This window comes from Papilio polytes, unplaced genomic scaffold (genome assembly GCF_000836215.1).
Source record: "Papilio polytes unplaced genomic scaffold, Ppol_1.0 DF824191.1, whole genome shotgun sequence".
Taxonomy (NCBI): Eukaryota; Metazoa; Arthropoda; class Insecta; order Lepidoptera; family Papilionidae; genus Papilio; species Papilio polytes.
Window position 1 is genome coordinate 2,542,274 of NW_013525013.1, and position 21,308 is coordinate 2,563,581.

The 21,308-nt window shown below is 34.3% G+C and overlaps 1 long non-coding RNA gene across 2 annotated transcripts in view; it reads left to right on the top strand.

Annotated features, from left to right (window-relative positions):
- The window catches only part of LOC106110953, a 56,252-nt gene extending 37,199 nt beyond the window's left edge, over nucleotides 1-19,053 (top strand). For both annotated transcript variants that reach the window (XR_001226134.1, XR_001226133.1), the window contains exon 5: nucleotides 18,978-19,053. This is a non-coding gene — a long non-coding RNA (uncharacterized LOC106110953). The remainder of the gene's footprint in view (nucleotides 1-18,977) is intronic.
- Nucleotides 19,054-21,308: the final 2,255 nt, after the last annotated feature.

The window sequence follows — 21,308 nt, forward strand, 5'->3', positions numbered from 1 at the left end:
TATTAGTCGTTAGGGCTCGCATGCGTCGGGTAGTCCCTAATAATATAGAATACAGTAACACGTATCTAAATTACCACGTGAAACACACTTCATAACATATTGTGTTAGGAAATCGAACGCGATTTTAGCCATGGCAACAGTTGCATGTCAAATATTGTATGAGTGTCTGTTTGCATTGTATACAAACATTCACAAACAACATGATTTGCAAGAGATCTATCATATGTATCATATACCGTCTGATGTATGAGTTATTGTATGAAAATGAGTGATTTTTTTATTGCTGCTAATATGTAGAATACAGTTACAACATTCAGAACATGTTTCCATATACAACTTACAATGTTTGTAGTGTGTGCAATGTTTATAGCACTATGAACTTTAAAATTCACATACTCAAGGGCGCAGTTTCATACGTGGTGGGAAAGAATTCCTGTTCATGCATGCCATAGTTCTCGTATAGGCGAACCGTTTGTATTCGTCGTTAGGGCTCGCATGCGTTGGGTAGTCTCTACTTTTCCTTGCTGTGCATTATAGTCGACAACTTAGACCCATCTTGCTGCTTCCTTTGTACGAACCGATCACGTATATTTGTCCTCCCCGCAAGCTTATAACAACTGAATTATCGACTATTGTGATTGGGCCTTAAATTCAAATATTACCTTACTATAACACGAATTGTTTTATTGATGTTATTCCATTAAATCCTTACTTGTTTTTAAGACGAAAGTAATAAAATTATAAAACCACAATAAGGTCAAAGGCCTAATAAAACAATTTCTAGTTTTAACAACAAACAGGTAGCGGATACCTAACCAACAAATCCTTACCCAAAGCACATTGTTTTAAAGTCGGCAACTTTTATGTTACATCCTTTATAGTTGGTTACACCGCCTCTCGGCTTTGTCGGTAATTGGTTTATAACTTTAAAGATAACGCCGACGACATAAAATAACAATCAATTTTACAACACTATTTGCGAATGGCGAATTTTTACCCAGATTGGGTTATAAAAATTGGTTTATTGGTTTGCAAACTGGTTTCAATTATTGCAAGTTATGGTTAGTTGTAATGAAGTTTGGATCTTGGTTTATGATAGCGATTCAATATGGAGTGTGTTTTTCTAAGTAATAATAATAAACTAACGGTAACCTGTGTAGTGAGTAGTTGAAGTAGATACCACAATTTACTGGAAAGAGATTTGAAATAAATTAAATAAAATGAACAATGTAATTCAAATAAAAGATAAGAGACTCAAATTTTATAAGTTTTGTGGTCTGATGCTTTTTTTACTATGATATGTAGTAAAGTTAAATGTAAGTTGAACATGACTTTAGCTTCATGTGGTTACTTTTGTTACATTTAGTATGACTCTAATCTCTAAAATAAAATAAAAACATACATTTCTACGTTCGTCTAACAGCTAAAATCAATAATAGATCTAAAAAAAAATTTAGCGAAGTATAAATAAATTAACTGTCAAGAAATCGTGATTTTTATAAGAAACAAATAAAACCAAATAGTTTACTGCTTAAAGAAAAGAGATCGAGAAAAAATTTAAAATAAAAGAAGCTGTGGTGATAATAAAGATTAGAAAGTTCAAGCCCTGGTTGATGATGCCGGTTTGAGCAAACAGTCAAAGCAACTCAATTACGGCAATAAAAATAATATTGTCAGTAAACATGAGCGCTTTGATGGCGGGACCGACAGCTACCGAGCGGTTTTGTGCAACCCTCCCCGTGAAATGCTGCGCACTGCAACAATGCGCCTGCGCACAATACGACGTACACTTCCAAAGATATTCCTTTATTTTGGCCCAAACATTGGCATTGGAGCATTGTGAGCCCTTTTGTTGGCTATTTACCGACTTTTGGGTTGTTACAGTGAAGGGGATGCAGAAAGCCGCCCGGTAATGTAACGAAAAAAATGCAGTATTCTAACCTTGAATAGATTCATTGACGTGGCTGAGATGACTTAATTTTGTTACTCGTTATTCCCGCGTTAGAATAGACTTTTTTTTATGCGCGAGAATAATAATTCAAAAAACATAAAAATCCATTATCAGTTTAAGTAAATTGTTGTAATTATTAATCTGGTTACATTTCTTCAACAGTAATGAAATATAGTCATTTTAAGAATTGATAACGATTGCTAAAAGAAGTATTATTGAACCCCTAATATACAGTTTAGACTCAAAGAACACTAAATGTTGAATATCATTGTCTTTTTAATATAACTAGAGATCCGCTTCCGCTTTGCATTTGTGGCAAAGAATATACATAATTGTCAGATTTTCTGTTATATCCACACCCTTGCCATTAGTGTCAAATAAAGTTAATAAAATAAAGTAAAATAACATTTAATCTTATCACCACTACAACACAATTTGGAATAAGAGAAAAAAAACACACACATACAACAAAGTAATTAAAATAATAATAATAAACACGTAATTAACAGGACAAACAAAATAATTGAAATGTTTATGCAGTGCTGACCGGATTGGGTTTTCGCTCAGCAATAAATGCTGGATGCTTCTGATCGAAGCACCCAGCGCTGATCTTCCGCGAGAACCCTTGGGATCATCTACACGTCAGTAGCAGCGGTGGACAGGCAGAAATATCAATTATCATTCAAATCAATCAAATACAATCTATGTTACTAAATGATCAGGTACCATTCTAATAGCGAAAGAATTTTTGGAATCAATTCAATTGTTTCGGAGTCTTTTCAATACAAACAAAGAAATCTTTTCTTTATTAGTATAACAAATATTAATATTTTATTAATTGATTTAACAAAGCAATAAAACACATATATCGTAATACATGTAGTGACCGTTCTCTGGCCGCCATGTGGCCTGTGCGGTGTCTACAAATTGTCGACCGGAAACGCGGCCCTTCCCCGCGACCCGCGCTGCCGACTGTCACTACATAAAACGTTTACAATCAAAAATTACCTTAATTACAGGCAAATGGTAGCGCTGTAACTGCTTATGTAAAATGTGTAGGTTAATTTATAAAACAGAAAGCTACATTTTATTAACATAGGATAAACTTAACACTCCATTAAGTATATGAGAAAAACAAAAATATGGTTTTCGGGAATCTGTTTTTTATTTTAATTACCATATAGAACTAAAATAAATTTTGTATAGTATTTTAATAGGGAAGGAGATCCTAGGTAAAATTTAGAGCATCATAAGTCAAAGGAAGATGAGAAATTTTAGTTACGAAGACTTTTAAAACTTTTATAGAAATGTGTCTCAGGTATTTTTAAATAAAAGACGACTAATGTCTTCAAGCCCATACGTTATATCAAATAAAATACGTTACAATCGATCGATGATGCGTAATAGAAACTTATTCAATACATGAATCGGTTCCCCGCTGTTCTTTACGGCACTCGAACCTCAATGTTTTTAAATGTTGGCCCGACACAAAACGGGTGAAGTGCCCCATACAGAAGTTGGCAAGAGGCAAAGATCGTATGTAACTTCGTAATTGGTCACTTGAATTTAAGGGAACCTTTCCGGTTAGACCATAGAGTTACGACAATTTAGACTTCCCATCAACAATAAAGTGATTTTATTTTTTATTTTTATATTTATATATTTAACAACTTTTTTATTTCTATCTCATTGATTGATTGGTAGTAAACAGTGGAAAAACAATACAGATAAAAGATCAGGGCAGATGATTAAAGGTTTTGTTCGTTGTTGTATTAGTTCTAATAATAATATAATATTTGACATCCTAAAACTAGATAACATTAATTAGTTTTATATGACTTTATGAAGGCAAAACATTATACATATAATTAAACATACATTATTAATTTAACGCCAAGTCTAACACATTAATAAGTCAATGCCCATTCTGCCCCGAGCGGTAAGTATTGTGCAAATAGAGTAAATCCGGTAAGCGCCCGCGGCACCACGTATTAAAGGTTTCATACGCGTATTACAGGTGAAGTGGCTGCCTATTGTGTTACAGGAAGTGAATTTTACTCTTATTGTGCGCTCATTTTAGTTTGCCTCCAAATAATTGTAAGCTTTTACTGAACAAAGCAGAGCTTTAAGGATTATTTAATGTTACGATGTTTTAAACGTAAAGAGGAAGTAAGAGTCGTTATAAGGTAGAAATGGTTAAAGTACTCGTGTCAACACAAACGGGTAGGTAGGGATTGTATACATTTTTTTCGGAAATCTTTGTTTGTTAATGAGTGTATAGCATTTAATAGATATGTCTTACCTCTTATTATGGAACGTATTAAATCATAACAAAAAATCGGACATCAGTTCGATGAATTGTTGGGAAAAAAGAGGAAAAAATGTATAAATCAAAATAATCGCGAGCGGCGCTGTATGTGTGAAATTCCACACGAGACTCTCATGGGGGGGTGAGTGGGTGAGTGTGGGAGGGGGAGGCATGGGACTCATTACCGGCACGTGACACGGACCGGCCGCGCCCCTCCGCGCTACATTTCCCCAATGAGTTATTGAGTGCTGCGACGCTTCATGTGTTAAAACTTCTACATTAATATGGGACATGGGCCATGGATGTGAGTTCAGTGGACAATTAAATGACGGACAAATATACCTACGTTTAGATCCTAAAATGAAGGAGTTCCTTATTTTTCTACTTACGTAAAATTATAAATAACTTTGTAGAACTGTATCCTATAGTCCATGACCACGTATGCAATTAGGGAAACGGTTGACTTAGAAGGGGCTCAAATTGAAGAAATGTCTGCATTTTACGTAATTTAAGACAGGTCTATCTTTTTATATCAACGATCCATCTTATTTCACTTTAACCTCTTTCGTGCAAATTACTTTAAAGTGGATTTTTTCCCAAAACTCCACGCAATGTCAGTCGACGGCCATTGTTAATTGCATTTGATGGATGACGCAATACAAAACGTCAAATTACCCAGCGTACGCGGTGCCCGCGAGTATCCCATCGTTTGCCGCCGCACCGCCGCACCGCCGCTGTATTTTTCTAATTGAATCATGTGTGATTTATTATTGGTCTGATGATGTATCATTCTTTCAACGGCAGCCGCGCAACCCAACGGCTTGCGGCACAAATTATCGCTACAAATGTTCACAATTCTGCTTTTTAACTACTCGCCCCATTTTACCCTTCGTACTTTTTTAACATAGTAATCGATTTTTCGAGTGGTATACAATAATTTAGTAAAACGTTTGATAAAATGTTATTCGTTTTTGAACTTATAATTTTTAAAACTGTATATGCTGGCCTTTTTTCGTTGCAGATGCTAATTGATATGTTAACTTTACAATATCTTAAGTATTTTCCATTTTTAAAACCTAAGCTTCAATATTGATAATGTACCTTTTACGGTTAAAACAATAGATGGGAAAGGTCCACACGTTACTATGTAGACATTGTTCTAACTTAGAGGTGGAAGCTAAGAATTATGATCTGTACAAATGCATTCGGGTCCTCTGCTCGCTGTAGTGGTGCTGTGCCTTTGCAGCGCGTCATCAGCTAAGAGTGAGTTTCCACCCGCTGAGCACATTATGCACAACACTATTGTTGTACTGCAGCTTATAGGTGTGAGGGTAGATTGATGCCGAAATAGATGCGTGTTTGTTTTTGTTTGTGTACGCTAATATCGATATATTTAGCTATACAACAATATGAACGACTGCATATAACTTTTTTTAGTTAAAGGCAAACAAATCTTTGATTCACTTCTTAATCAACGCGTCCTTGTCGTTATGAAAAATCTACTTAGAATGTACTATTTTTCTATACATTTTATAAGTTGTCATATTTGAATTAAATTCCTTCTTACGCTTATCCTCTTTCACACAATCATTTCATACTTTCGTTCACCTTTTATGGCTTTAATACAACTTTCGATTTTTCATTTAATATTACTACTTGACTTCATGTAATCAGTCACAAATACGAAAAGTTCGTGTAACAATAAACTAAATATTTGTTTATTAAACAGGTCACATTATGGGCCAGTAGGAAAATATATTGCAAGGTAGAGTCAGGCGGGCGGGTGGCGCGGTACCGCTAGGGTTGTCACAATGCAGTCGCGCTTTACGCGCCGCTGGGCGGTCACAGTGAGGCGGGCGACGAGCGCCTCAGCAGCGGCCCCGCGAGCTTTAAGCTCCCTCGCCTATGTCTAATATGAACATGGAAACTAGGGCTGGTAGTTTCAGTCATTTGTTAATTACTTACAGGTTACTAACATGACCATGTTTTTGGATATACACACATTAGTCTGGTTAGTTAATAGTTTAATTAAGCTACGCTAAAATTCTATAAAAACAACCTTATTCTTAATTAAGAATAAGATGATGTTTACAATCGTCAATAAATTGTACTTTTTATAAAGAGCGATTGAAAAATTCTCTATCAGTGTTTATTACATGGTCTTCTCTCTTATTCTGGTTTTTAACTTCACTATGATACGTTTGTCGCAAACTTGTTAACGACGCCTTATTACCTTTTATCGTTGTTGAATATAGTTTAAGGTATTTTTTGACAAGCATTAATATAAAATTTTGGATATGTGCAAACCCTATGATAATGTGGGCATGCGAGCCGCGACTCCCCGCCGAGTCATTGTGTGTTCACGCCGCCCGCCGCGTCACACGGCGACGCCTTTCAATAAAATTTTTGTTTTGCACAGCCCTTAATTATCTTGATTAGGAATGTTGGACCCATTTACATGTCATGTTCACATTGATTTTTAATTGAATATAAATATCGCTCAAGTGTATTTTGCGATCAAAATGATGGTTCAATTTACAGATTGTCTTATGCTCTCGTTCTCTCATTTATATCATTATTTTGAGTTCTTTTATAAAATTATGATTGAATTGATAAATATTTCCATTAATTTTTGTCTTAAACTCACCATAAATATGTGTTTTTCCCTTATAAATTATCTATATTTGATGTTAAGTTAAAAAATGCTTAAAAAGTATCGAAAAATCGTGTAGTATCGGTAAACAAAGCGAATACGAAAAGTTTTATTCGAATGGATATTACATAAGTTTGTATAACGACGCATAAAATTGGCGGCAATTGGTGTGTTCCAGTGGCAATTATGTTTTAACCGTGGAATGGTAGTGGGAGGCAATGTGTCGTGACCGGCCGACATGCACCAGTGGTCGTGGGTAACAGTGCCCACATAAGAACCATTCACAACCCTCATATACAAGATATACTTATGGTAAACGATTGCAATTATTTATTTGTATATCGAAATTTAATTGTGATTAATATGAAAAGTCTTTGAATTGTAATTTACCATAATTCAAAATTACTGTAATTCAATCTTACTAATATTATAAATGCAAAAGTTTGTATGGATGGATTTTTCTTAGAGTCTGTAGCCTAAACGGCTTAACGGATCTCGATTAAATTTGGCATAGATGTAGTGCATAGTCTGGAAGAATACAAATGCTGTTTTCTTTTATTTTTGTTTGATTTCACGCAGACGGAGTCGCAAGCGGAAGCTAGTGCGAAATAAACCTTATTTAAATAAAGTAATTTCTTTTGTTGTAAAAGCAGCATCAAGCACCTTACTCAGTTACCTTGTAGAGTTATGTAGAACATCTGATACTGAATGTCTAATCTATGTCTTTACTAATATTATGAAGAAGAAAGAATTTGTATTTTTGTATGTATTGAAATAACTCAAAAACTACCGGGCTGATTTCAAAAATTCTTTCACTATTTAAAAGCTACGTTATCAGTGAGTAATATTGGCTGTTTTATTACTTTTTAAGTTTACGCGGGCGGATCTGCGAGCAATAGTTAGTGTTAGATATTTATTAATATAACATGGTATATATCTACATATCCTTTAAGCGACAGCTGTAAAATATATTAGGGCAGAGTCACACGTCACGCTACAACCGTCAATAAAACGGTCCAATAAAGACATAAACCGCGCATCTCCTGTGGCTAACCTAATGATGCCATTTACTTTGATACCGTTCTAAACAAATAAAATATAAAAGCGCAGGAGGTCGATTATACCCCGATCTGTGAATTACGACCGTAACAGGTGGATTTCCGATTTTTTCTAACATTCGTGTCAGCTGTTGTGTTTTGTTTAGGCAATTAACAACGTTTAATATTCAACCTGCTGTTCCCGTGTTCATTCATTAATTATTGTTGAATTATTTTTTTTTTAAACAAATCTTAATTAGAAATGTTTTTATAACTATAGTTATATTGACTCGAAGCAGAAGGTTTGTATTTCAAAAGACACTTGTGTTAATATCGCTTGGGAACTACTTAAAAATATATACTAATCTAACTTACCGGAAAAGCAACGAACAACTAAAATTCTCACAGTGGTAGACGCTAAAACTATCTTTGATTTCTTTACTGCTATAGTAAATTTATCAAGAAGGTAATTTGAAATACTAGTTGATCAAAAGAAACTTACAAAGATGTTATTTAAGCTACGACATTGTCTAGAAAGCAAGCCGCGATCTTATAAAATGCTACCTCTTTAAAATAAAATAGCTTTTATGAAAGCTTCGGCAAACAAAACGAAATTGTTTTCGATTCAATGTATCGTATAAAATACGGCCAAGTTAGGTGGAGTATCACTCACTCTATCGGAAGCGGTGTCGCGGCTCGCCGACACCGCACCGCGCTCACTCACACCGCATACACTAAGAGCCTGCGCGATAAATACGTTGTTTAAATTCAATTGATTAGTTTTTATAAAAAAATAATATACGTATTTAACAAGAAGCAGTATTTAATTTTATTTAATTATTTATTTAACTCATGTAAGATATATTACATATAATTAAAATATTTACAATTGACAAAAAACACTTGATCTACTTATAACATAACCTAATGCCGGTTACGTGTGCGCGCACCTTATGGCCCATGATCGGGCAGTTGGGCTTGTCATCTAGCCTTCTTAGGATGCTGTTCTCTAACGCACTGCAGTGTCAGGGGGGGGGGGCAGCAGCATCCTAACTCTAAAATTGTATTTTTTATTTATTGGCTATGTTGCCTTTAAATGATTAACTATATTTTTAAAAATATTTCTTACTAATAATACCGCTAAAGTAGAACATACCGTATATGGTGAGGTCAGATATCTATAATATCAAAAAACGTAAACGATCTATCTCTATTGAAATTAAAAAATGCTAAGTTAAATATTGAAGTACGAGCTGTTGCCCGCGACTTCGTACGCGTGGTATTAGAAAACATACAAACTATAAAAATTACAAATAGCTACGTATCCCTTGGGAACCGGACATTTCTCGGGGTGAACCTTATCCCATGTGTACTCCAGACTTTGTTTTAGATTTAAAAATGTGCCAAATTTCAATAAGATATGTTGAACCGTTGTAGAATGATCGAGTAAACATTAAAAAACTAAATTAATGAATCCCACGGGAACCGTAACTATTCCAGGGATAAAAAGTAGCCTATGTGTTCTTCTAGACTATGCTCTAAACCTGTGCCAAATTTTATGGAGATCCGTTCAGCCGTTTAGGCTACAAACGCTAACAAACATCCATCCATCTATCCATCTATCCATCTATCCATCTATCCATCCATCCATCTAAACTTTCGCATTTATAACATTAGTAAGATTTATCAGACATTTAAACTAATGAGTTTTGTAATCTATATAAATATAGAATCACTGAAAGTGATAGTAGCTCCTAGACTATTTTCCTGCAAGCTCAGCTCGCGATTCTATCAGCGGCGTCAATTGCCCGTGCCAAATGCCACTTCCTGCTCCCCAGCGCCCTTCACTCCTCTGCCCGGGAAGGAAACAAACGTCTTATCTCCGAAGAGGAACAAGCTGAGACGTGATTGAATGTTTCCGTCGATCTCGGAGAGATAATCGTGATACGCCAGCATCAGTATGGCGCTATTCGTAATCAAACGATGCTGGGGTACCCCAATACAGGGGAACACTGTCTGTCTTGCATTGTTGTAGCAAAAAATCTTTTTTTTAATAGATTGCTTATTAAAATCTATATAGGTGCGAAATTAAATTCATACACATGGAAACGTAGTGTTTTCTAGTAGGACTAGTTATTGATTTTTTATAAAAAAGCATCCATACAAAATATGTACGAAAATTATCATTGAAAGTGGTACCTATTCGCCCCGTTTTACCCGTACTTTACGGTTGGAACTGACGTCTAAAGGATGTTATTTAAAAAATATGACTAAACTAATGTGCGATTGTCGATTGTTTCGCAGCTAATTCAACTGTTTATTTGCACAATTAAACATCGAATCGTGTACGTACCTTCTTATAAGCTCGTAGGAATCAAAGCGAGAATAAACAGTTGTGCGATAGTTTAGTTTTAGGTGTGCTCATGCTCTTATGTTGAGTGTATGTATGTAGTTGTGCGGATATGATGTCAGTTATAAAAACAATGTGTGTCAGTTTAAAGTGGGCAAGAAGCGATCGATTATCGTTTCACGGGTTAATTGCGATGCCTTCAAACAAAAAGTCTGCTCGCCGCCCTGCTGCCGCCTAATGACCCCATAAACTCTAAATTATACGCTCTGCTGGCTCCACCATCCGTTGTCTTTACGATGTATGTATACCTCGTGTTACCTTTAAACGTTATACTGTAACTTCAAGGTGTAAAATAAATTGCATAGAAATTATACCTACACTATGACCAGCACATAATAATGACGTTAATATTTGGTCAAATCGTTAAATGTCTATTGTCAGCCGTTCAAAAAATCAAGACGCAAATATACCGTCTATTGTTATTGTAAATTATATAAAAAACTAGTCTGTAGCAAAATTACAAGGCATATCTTGCTACATTATTGAATCCGCTTAAATGAACGGAGGAACAAATGACGCGCGCTATAGCCATCGCATATTGGAAGCGATCGTCCGCCTCACAAAGTTCTTTTATCAGTACAGATAAGAATATTCCCCGACCTTGAGTTATAGAGATTTGACGGTATATAGTCGCTGTTAACTGCACTCAATAAGTGACCATTAAAAGGGTCACTTAGTGTATTTTTAGTATAAGTGAAGATCATTGCTATTTAAGTAACCATTTACTTTTGATGGTGAAATTGCTGTTAAAAGCCTACATGAAACTATGTAATAACTAGCTTTCGTCCGCGACTTTGCCTGCGTGGAGTTAAAATAAAAAAAAAAACTAAAGCAAGTAGCCTATGCGTTCTTCCAGACCATGCCCTACATCTATGAAAATTTTCGAGATTCGTTTAGCCGTTTGTTAGCAAACATCCTTCTAAACTTTCACATTTATTAAACTAGTAAGATTAAATTACGTAATACAAAAACTTTAATTCAGTATTTACTGTAAAAAGTATTATGTATGCCTTATTAGCCTTCGTTAAGTATGTGGCGTGAGGCGTCAGGCGTCAGACCGAGGTTGGCGAGGTGGCGCGTCGCGACCGCTCCGCCCACACCGCTTTATGACTCTCCCACGAGATGGCGTAACATTACGATACTTACACACTGTGAAAGTATATTTTAAACGTTTTTATTTAATGTAAAGTTAATTAATTGAAGGAGAAACTTCATCAAGTTACCATAGACACCTTGAGGTTATGTGTAACATAATGTAATATGTATGCATTCTAAGTTCCATTTGTATGAGAATTTATTCATTAATCTTGTATTAACAGACTCTTCAAGACTTTATACATTTTTAAAGCGTATGTTGATTGTGTGAGAGAGAGAAAGAGCTTAAAAAATACAATGAAAATTATAAGCTTATAACTTTAACATTGCGTATCTACATTGATTTTTAATCTATGTATACGAAACGGTAGTTGTTAACTAACAAATATCCATGAAACCTGCGTAACAGACTACATGAATTGCAGATATTTCAAACGAATGAGACAGAACCGGTAGCGGTTTGTGACAAAAAAGAAAAAAAATAGCTCGTCTGACCATATCGTCCGTGAGACCGCGACTTTATAAAGGCGATAACGAATCCCGCGTATATTGAAAAAAGAATTCGTTCGCCAGAAACGATCGCCCGTTATCTGAGGTACTCACGCTTCCGAAACTTTTGTTGCGTATGCCGTTTTAGCGTTACGTAAAAATAAAGTGAACGATACTCTCTAAAAAGGTTAGGTTAGAAAGTAAAAAAATATATAACTAACTAAAATATAACCTATTCGTAAAACATGTTGTAGCTATTTCTCTGTTTTCTTCTTTAGTTTATTTATTTATTTATACAAACATACAATATTACAATTCAAATATAATTTTACAAATACATTTCTCACGTATATCTTATAAATTCGGTATTTTGTTCAATTATATGTATATCCTTGGCTCCTTTACTAGGTTGATTCCCTGTATTAAAGGAGTCAATGACTTCCCTTAATTCGTGTAAAAAAATATAGGTAATCTTTAGAGACGTTAGTGCGCTTTTCTAAAACACAATACCCTAAACTTGGGTTTAAGTTGAATTTCTTTTGAAACGAGAATGAATGTAAAATATAAAAATGTGAAATATTTTTTAATTCATTTCCGAATTCAAGTAAAATGCTAATAAGCCGTACATCCGTCTGTAAAATGTTGTAAATGCCAGTCATCGCGGCACTTCGGTAGACAATTTTTAATAAATGTCCGCTTGACTGGGCGTACAGTATGTTGCATAACAGTGATACGCGTTAATCTGTCAGATGTATCAGTTTGACGAAGGTCAGGTCGGCACTGAGGGACGCGTGCCGGAACACGATCATTTACGCTTCTTTGTTTTCTTTTTTTTTTGCCCTCACATTTAAAATTATATCTCTTCAGCCAGTATTTAAAAAAAAGTTTTATGACTATACTCTGGTGGTCGAGATTTGTATAATCAGATGCGAATTTGAATGAAGCAAAAACAGAATATTGAATTAGAAATAATTCAAATTATTTTTTTTTTTCATATAAACGTTGAAACGTAGAAACGTATGGAAAAGGTGTCATTTATGTTAAGTCAGGCCTTAGTGATCTAAGTAGTGTAATAAACATATTTTTTTCGTACCAATCTGCTTTAAAACATGTGTATTTAGACGGTATTTCGATATGTGTGTTATAAAGCATTGCGTCGATAACTGACCATTTTTTGGCCGTCATTGTGCGCGGAACGTATCAGTTTTCTCTATGACATCTCAATGCGCCGTTCGCTTGTCAATTCGCAAATCTCGAGCAGATGTTTATTCAACGCATTCACAAAAATTATCGCAACAACAAAATCTAAATCCGTACACCATAACTAATTATATCCACCGTGTAATGCCGCGCCTGAGAGCGCGTATTGTTGCAAAAGTTGCTTTTGTTAAAACCCGTATTACTAACCTAGTTATTGGCGGAAAAAAATATCTCCTTTTTGGGATATTAACGCTTTTTGAGTTCGAATGGTATTTATAATTTGTATTGTTGCTGGGGTTGTATTACGCTATATTTAGTTTCGGAGGTTCGCTGTTGCGGGTGGTTTACCTACCTACATGGTTTCTTAAACTCACATTTTTAAGCAAGTTTATTATTATTTAGACAGAATAAATTTGACTACATAAATTATCTGTGTTGAAATTTATATTCTAGAACATTTGCATAATAATTCTTTCATACAATTACTTAACTTGTCAAGAATATCGCAGGAAAAAACACTTCATCTATATAACGATATACAGCCGTCAAAAACAAGGTTTGATTTCTATAGTTCCATAAACTAATTTAAAACTACAGTGAAACGAAACTTATTCGGGAAATAATTTTGTAAGTAATAAAAGTATAGGGATTGGAATTTTTTTAACAAGTTGAACATGATTTGCAAATTGTTCTTGTTTCAGAAAAAAAATCAGGCGGTCAATTTGAAAACTATTAGATGCAAACAATCCCCGAAGTTCAAGCTTGGGCCGTGATAGTTGCAGCGCAGAGCTGTATTGCAAAAGTTTGACGTGCGATCCGATCGACGGTCGGATATCGATTTACTTCAGCCTCGCTCGACTCGTCAACTTTTGTTTATTTTTAAAAAATCCGTACGGATGTAGGTTTTCGGGTTTGTGGTGTTTCGCTGTTCAGTTAGTTGTGTGCTCGTTGTTTGGATAGAAACGCCATGTCATTTTTAGAGGATGCTATCGGATCAATCGGGATATGTTTGTTTCAAACTTTTGTTGTACATTGATAGGCAAAGTTCCAATTACTTTTGTAGCATTAAACTAAAAGTTACGCTTTGTATTTTAAGAACAAAATATAACTATACAGTGCAGATGCTATATTTACTAACCTAAACTGATGTGTCCCAAAATTTTTGTTAGTTACAAAGTTCGTTCAAGGATTAAAGATTTCAAGAGTGGTTAGACAAGTAATGATTAATATAAAATATGAAAAACATGGAGATATAGGTTAGGTATGTAATTAGAGGGCGCCTTAGCAAACACAGACAGTAGGCGTTTGTTTGTCTGCTGGCCGCTGCGTTGATTTAATAGCCAGCGTATAAATCCATTCATTTGCCTGCAAAAGCTTTCTACAAACAAGCCTAATGAACGGCGCACCGTGTCTACCTCCAGCAGCTAATTTGGTTATATCCGTGGTGCTCCTCTTTATTCGATTTTTACACGTAATTAAATTTCCACGTATGCGATGTTACGGTTTTTTTCGCAGCCCGGAATGTGAATTTCGTTTTTCTATATTTAAATGCATATTTCGTATCTATGTTACTATCTCTGACTGGTAGATGTTAATATGTACTTTAACTTACGTGCACAGGATTACTTAAATATCTAGAACTGTTATTAGTGACTAGCTGTTTCTGTGCGGCTTCATCCGCATGAAATTATGAACAATTTACTTTATTGTTTACATTTGTCAAATTATCAATAGCAAATGTCAAAATGACATGACATGACAACCTTAGCAATCTTGCTTTCTTGATGTTGGCAGCAACTTATGGTCTCTTTCCCACATTAGGGTTTTTATTCAAAATATTTACCACCTAAGAATAATGGCGTTAAAATGTATAGCCTAAAGCGTGACGGTAAGTGTAGGGCTTTTTATTAAAAATATAATTATTCAAAAATATGCTGTAATTGCTGACATTTTAGGCAACAAAGAAGTGTGTGTTTACGCTTTATTATAATAGTATAGATTGCTTCTAAATGTTGTGTCAGTTAATCTATAACAAGCTTCTTATTATAAAGGAACAGACGATAAGAGCAATAATTTTATTCCTATCACTAGCGTCAGAGCTGAAAAGGTCGCCACAGTTATAAACTGTGAAATAAAAGCGATTGATTAATTCCTACTACCTAAACAAAACACTGATTTTTTAATATGAAGTATTTCACTTTACCGTAAAAAATATCTTTAGTACTCATTTAATTATTGTTTTACGAAGGACTACAACAATAAGATTTAATATGTTTATTTTCTCGTTCTGCTTTATAGATCCATTTATGTTAACAAATTGCATCCAAGTTATAATACTTAGAACGCGTGCTCACCTTTGACTAAACTATCGCACAACTGTGCGATTGTTGACTGTCGATTGTTTCGCAATCAATTCAACTGTTTAGTTGCACAATTGAAAATCTCTATTTTAGTAGGCGTACTTGCATATAAGCTCATAGAATTTAAAGCGCGGCAAAACAGTTGTATTATAGTTTAGCCAAAGTTGTGCGCGCGTTCTTACATTACATTTTAATGAACAAACAAAAATGTAGTAATTATACGGAACTCCTGTATAGAATACTAGCTTTTGCCGGCGACTCCGTCCGCGTGATATTTAAAAATAAAAAAAAATAAAGATGAAAAAAATGTACTGTACACAGATAATTACCTTTCTAGCAGTGAAGGAATTTTTAAAATCGACCCAGTAGTTTTTGAGCCTTTTCATTACATTCAAAGTTTTGCTCTTTATAATATTAGTATAGACAAATGTATTTTTAAGTATCTCCAATGTATCTATATTGCCGATTCGTATACATATAGTGCATAAACAATGAATGTAAAATAACGTTAATATACGTATGTACTTTAGCTGCAGTCCGACGTTGTAATTCACCGATAAATGCATACAAAAGAGTCCGGTAACGGACAGCCGCATGAGTGGAGTAGATAAAATATTCGTATTATTTGATTTTTTTTTACATTTTTCCCGAATTTAATTGTAGTAAGTTTACTTTCTGTAACTACGTAATTATTAGTTGAAAGACACCATATTCAATATTTTAGTGTAAAATAAAATTTGTATGTTCCTATTCCTGCCCATGGCGTGCGTCAATTGTATTAAGAGGAATAGTAATTCTATCTCACGAAGATGACTCTCATGATAAGAAGATATCAAACATTTAGAGTCTAGACATTCAAAGAATAGCTTCAAGTATAAAATAATATTATTATTTTAATTACTTCAGTGAGTAATCGACGTGGATTATTTACGCTGAATTGTGAAGTTATAAAATAAAAATAAGCATTTAAGTATAAATAATTTAAATAATATAATAATTTTAGTAAGCTTTACTGTAATATGGCTACCTGAGAAAAAAATGAAAAATATTCGTATATATAATAAAAATAGAAAATATGCAATGCGAAATGTTTTTAGTTAATGCTATCTATTAATTTGAAATAAGCATGTACGTAAAATAATTAAATGTTAGTTTTAAAATAATTTTCAAATAAATAATATAAATTAAACTAGTAGTAACACGACTCCACTCTATTCCCTGTCGGTGGTTCACCCTCCGATCCTCACGGGAGGTAATTATGCATGGCCGGGTTTTGGCGCGTTCACTTCTGAATAAAACATAAAAAGGCCCACAACTAATAATTATGACCTCTACTATACAAAAACTATTTTTAACATTTTAACACCAGCAATAAGTGAATACATAAAAATATTTTGACGCCAATTTGTTTTCCTTTTCTCAAAGTACTTAGTTTTTTCCACATCATATTTAAAAATCTTATCAGATACTTAAGTTATCGTTACTTAGGGTTCTTCAAAAATCCTTTGGTATTGCGGATGTCCATAGACGTCGATGAACAGCTCGGTGTTTCCGTTGCTCGTTTGCCTCCTGCTCTTATAAAAAATACAAAATATATGATATAGTCATAAATATAACTTTTTAAATTTATTTTTCTACACTTTTCATTTGATTGATCCATGGTAATAATGTGAAGCTGACGACTAAAATTTCATAGAATCATGATTTTTAAAACGATTAAATGATTTTTTTTAAACGTTTGAAAAAAAAATTTTAAACAAAATTAAAATAAATCAACGTCCAATTTTGAAAAAATTTAGACCAACATACTCTTTTCTATCAATTTATTCGGTCTGAAAAAAAGTCGTATACACCGCCATCTATCCAAGGAGTGCGTAACTACGAACTTTTCTACATAAGCTTTCATTAAGCTTCCGGTTTTTCCCGCCTATACTTGAGGGCGTATTAAACACTTTTGCATCCATAATGTGATTTCTGTTACCATATTATGTTAAATATTTATCTGATCAGTAATCGCATATTATTTTTAAAATTATGAAGTTACGGATTCAAAATTATACAAATTTCTAAACAAAAGACACAAAATATACACTTAAGTTTTTAATAAATGTTAAAATAAAAAGCGTTATATTACTATTTTTTTTATTTTCACATGTGAAAATATGCTGTTTTATTTAATAAATATCCATATAAAAGGTTGATAATCGAAATTGTGTGCTATATAAGTCATAAGAATGCTTGTTTACTCGACAATTTGAATCATTATGTACAAACCTGTTTATTAATATATCATTGACATAGGATACCTTTTATCACAATATCAATACGAATATTGATTCACCTTCAACCATTTAATGATTCTTGTCGCCTTTACAAAATGCTAATGCATCAAGTCCACGATCTACGTTCATTTCGATTGGCGTAAAAAACATTACGTCTAATAAATTTCTAAATATAAATCAAAGTTTATCCACGTGTCCGAGCAGGGTGGCCGGAACTATAAATTGGTCGGCAACAAAAAGTGACGAGCTAGGAAGCGAGGAAGCGCGCCGGTGGGCCGCGGTCGCGGTGTCGGGTTCGCTTCCCGCTTCGGATTAGGAACCAACGTTATTCCTTGGCGTGTGCGTTCATTTTTGTTTTGATTATTTTTTGTCTTTCTTAATCTTACGATCACGTTGGGACTATCGATACTGTGAAAAAAATATCTTTATTTTCTTAAATAGTGATGTTTAACTTCAACAATAGGTTTTAATTTCAAAGCTATCGTAATAAATTCAGTACAATACTTCACTTATCACTGTCTACTTACTGACTTAAAAGGGTAAAAATACTTACGGTATTTCCCCTATAAACCCACCAAAAAAGGCCGTAAAATAAATTAAAAGCCTAACCGCAAACAATACAACATAAATCCATCCTCGTCCGTATAAATTTCACGTTTTAACGAAGCGGTACGCATTCGCGACAACTAAACAAATAATCTGTCCTTTACTGTTAACACAGTGTATAAATCCGACGATTCGAGCGGCGGGGCTCATTTATACAGGTGCCTGAATCACGTACGAGCTAACAGGCGCAAATCTCCGGACAGAATCATTTCATATTTTCGCGGGTCCATCTCTCACAGGCCGCTCAATTATTCACCGGGGGCCCTGCACGGGCAGTTTCCCGCTCAACGTAATAGCGGGAAAGCGAAATTACACGTGTTACAATGATGATTCTGTTTATACGCGTCGAGTAATTTCGACGGGATGCCGTTTGAAGTGCCGTTAGATTTTGGCTGTAATCGTTTTATTTAACGGACCGGGGTCCCGCTCGTTTCGGTTTTGTTTGTACGTAATGATACCGGCCCTTGTTTGTGGTCGTTTGAATAAAGCTGGATGTTTTAAAACTTAATCTAATGGGTATGAAGTGTATGGTACAAACATATCCTACATCTATCCACGTGTTATTATGCCGTTTATTTTGTTACAGGTTAAAAAGCATTAAAGTTGATGATAGCAGCAAATTCTACTCTTTGATACAATCTGTAGTATCACAACTATATTGGTGTGTTGCTATTCTAGCTACCCAGTGAATTACAAATTATATATTTTACTCTCGATTTGTTAATGAAAAAGGCAATATAACGTGAGCGGTAATAAAAACATTGAACCCGCATAGTTTGTAGGGTCACACCCACATAACCGTTTCCGGGTTCAGATTTATGTGTCGAGTAGACCTCTGGCCACATGTCAGCGGTGACCTATTCTCATGTTTGTTTAAGAGCTGATATTTCATTCGAAAAAAATCGGTGCCACACTGTCTGCCGTCGCTAGTTTTTGTTAAGATCGTGTCACATTTGTGTAATAAGTGATGGCACGACTACTAGTGTTTTTTTCACGTCCGGATACTGATATTTGTTACTAGCAAGTCTAAAGTAAAATTAAATGCTTGTTTGTTTCAGTATAGTTAAATCATTGTAACGTTTATGACAAAGCTTAGATAGGATGTTCTGTGGATCCCAAAGAAGATTTGTATACTAGATATTTTTAAATTAACTAGCTTTCGCCTGCGACACCGTCCGCGTGGAATTAAAAAAACCAAAAGTACTGTACTTGTATGTTGTATGTGTACTTCCAGACTATACTCTACATCTCTTTTAGTAGTTTAGTCTACAAACCCTAAAAACAACCATCCATTTAAACTTTTGCGTTTGTAATATTAGTAAGAAGGTTTGTAGATTTTCAATGTCCATTATTTTGAATAAGCGTGATTTCTATTAGACGTTTGAATTCCTTTAATAAACTTAAGCGAAGGTCTTACAGTCCTTTTGTCTGTATTATATCGGTACTCGTATGTAGATTAGTGAAGTATCCTTCCGGCTCATTGTGTAGAGATGCTCATAATATTCGACGTATGCGCTTAATGAACGGAGTGTGTATTTATTAAGTTAATTAAACCGTCCTTGAAGGCGAGACCGTGAGGGGCTCGAGTAAGGGAGACTACGTTATTCCTTATTGAATAGATTCCTATATATGATAAAATATTTCATAGATAAATTAGTATGTACGCTCTATTAATAACCTAATTTTGATACACCTATTTTCGTCTTATACAGAGATAGACACTGCATGGTAAGATGATTTTATTATGAACTTTTTGCAGTAGGTATAAGGTGGCAAACGAACGGGTAACCGCTGCACATTGAAATCTCCATTTATAGATAATGCACTAAAAACCCTTTCCTTTTCCTAACCTTTTTTTTATAGAAATAGAAATAATTTTTATTAAAAAACAAGATATTAACAATTACCATAACAGTTATACCAACTAAAAGATAATTACAATTTGTGGTTAATATACGATTAATCTGGTGATGCCCACACTAGGCAATGCCTGTACCGTGGGCACCGAAAACAGCAGGAAAAATCTTTTCATAGATTATTTATTACAAACCTACGGCGGCCTGCTTACGGCGTTTCGGTATTATTTATAAGTAAAGGAAGGATGGTAGAGGACTAGTTTATTATATTAATTAGGCTTCCGTCACTGATATTTATTGCTTCCAATTCATACCTATCTACTGTAGGCGATTTACTCTAGACAATTGATTAAAAAATTGTTGGTAATATTCTAATATCAGCAAACGATTATATGTTAACATTTTTAAAACAATTAAAGATTTTTTTTTGAAGAATAAAAAAAACGAAACCACTAATCACAGCTTGATGTAAGTATAAATTAAACATGCAGTATACGACAAACAAGAAAGGCAAAGCTGATCAATCTTTTCTCCCAGTAGCAGATTATTTCATTGTGCAAACAAATAACTTCATAAGCCTTAAATTAAACATCTGAAACGCTCTTAATGAATCTGCTTTATCAAGCCGAGTTGCCTTCATATGGGGATGTATTAATTTTAATAATTCTTAACAATAATGAGACATTATTAGACGGCATCGTCGTATTTAATGTTTGAGAATCGACTCGCTGTCTAATGAAGCCAGGGGTAACAATATATTAAATATGTGTTCATATTTAACTTCCTTAAGTACATGGAAACCTTCTGTATCGCTAAGTATTTTGATTTAAAACAAAGGTATAAAAATTAATTACATAATCCCTTCACTCATTTTTAAGCATCTATTATTATTACTTGTTTTATGATAGCTTTCGCCCGCGACTCCGTCTGCGTGTAATAAAAAAAAACATAAGTGAGTAGCCTATATGTTCTTCCAGACTACGCTCCACGTTTATGCCGAATTTCATCGAAATCCGTTCAGTCGTTAAGGCTACAAACTCTAACAAACATCCATCCATATA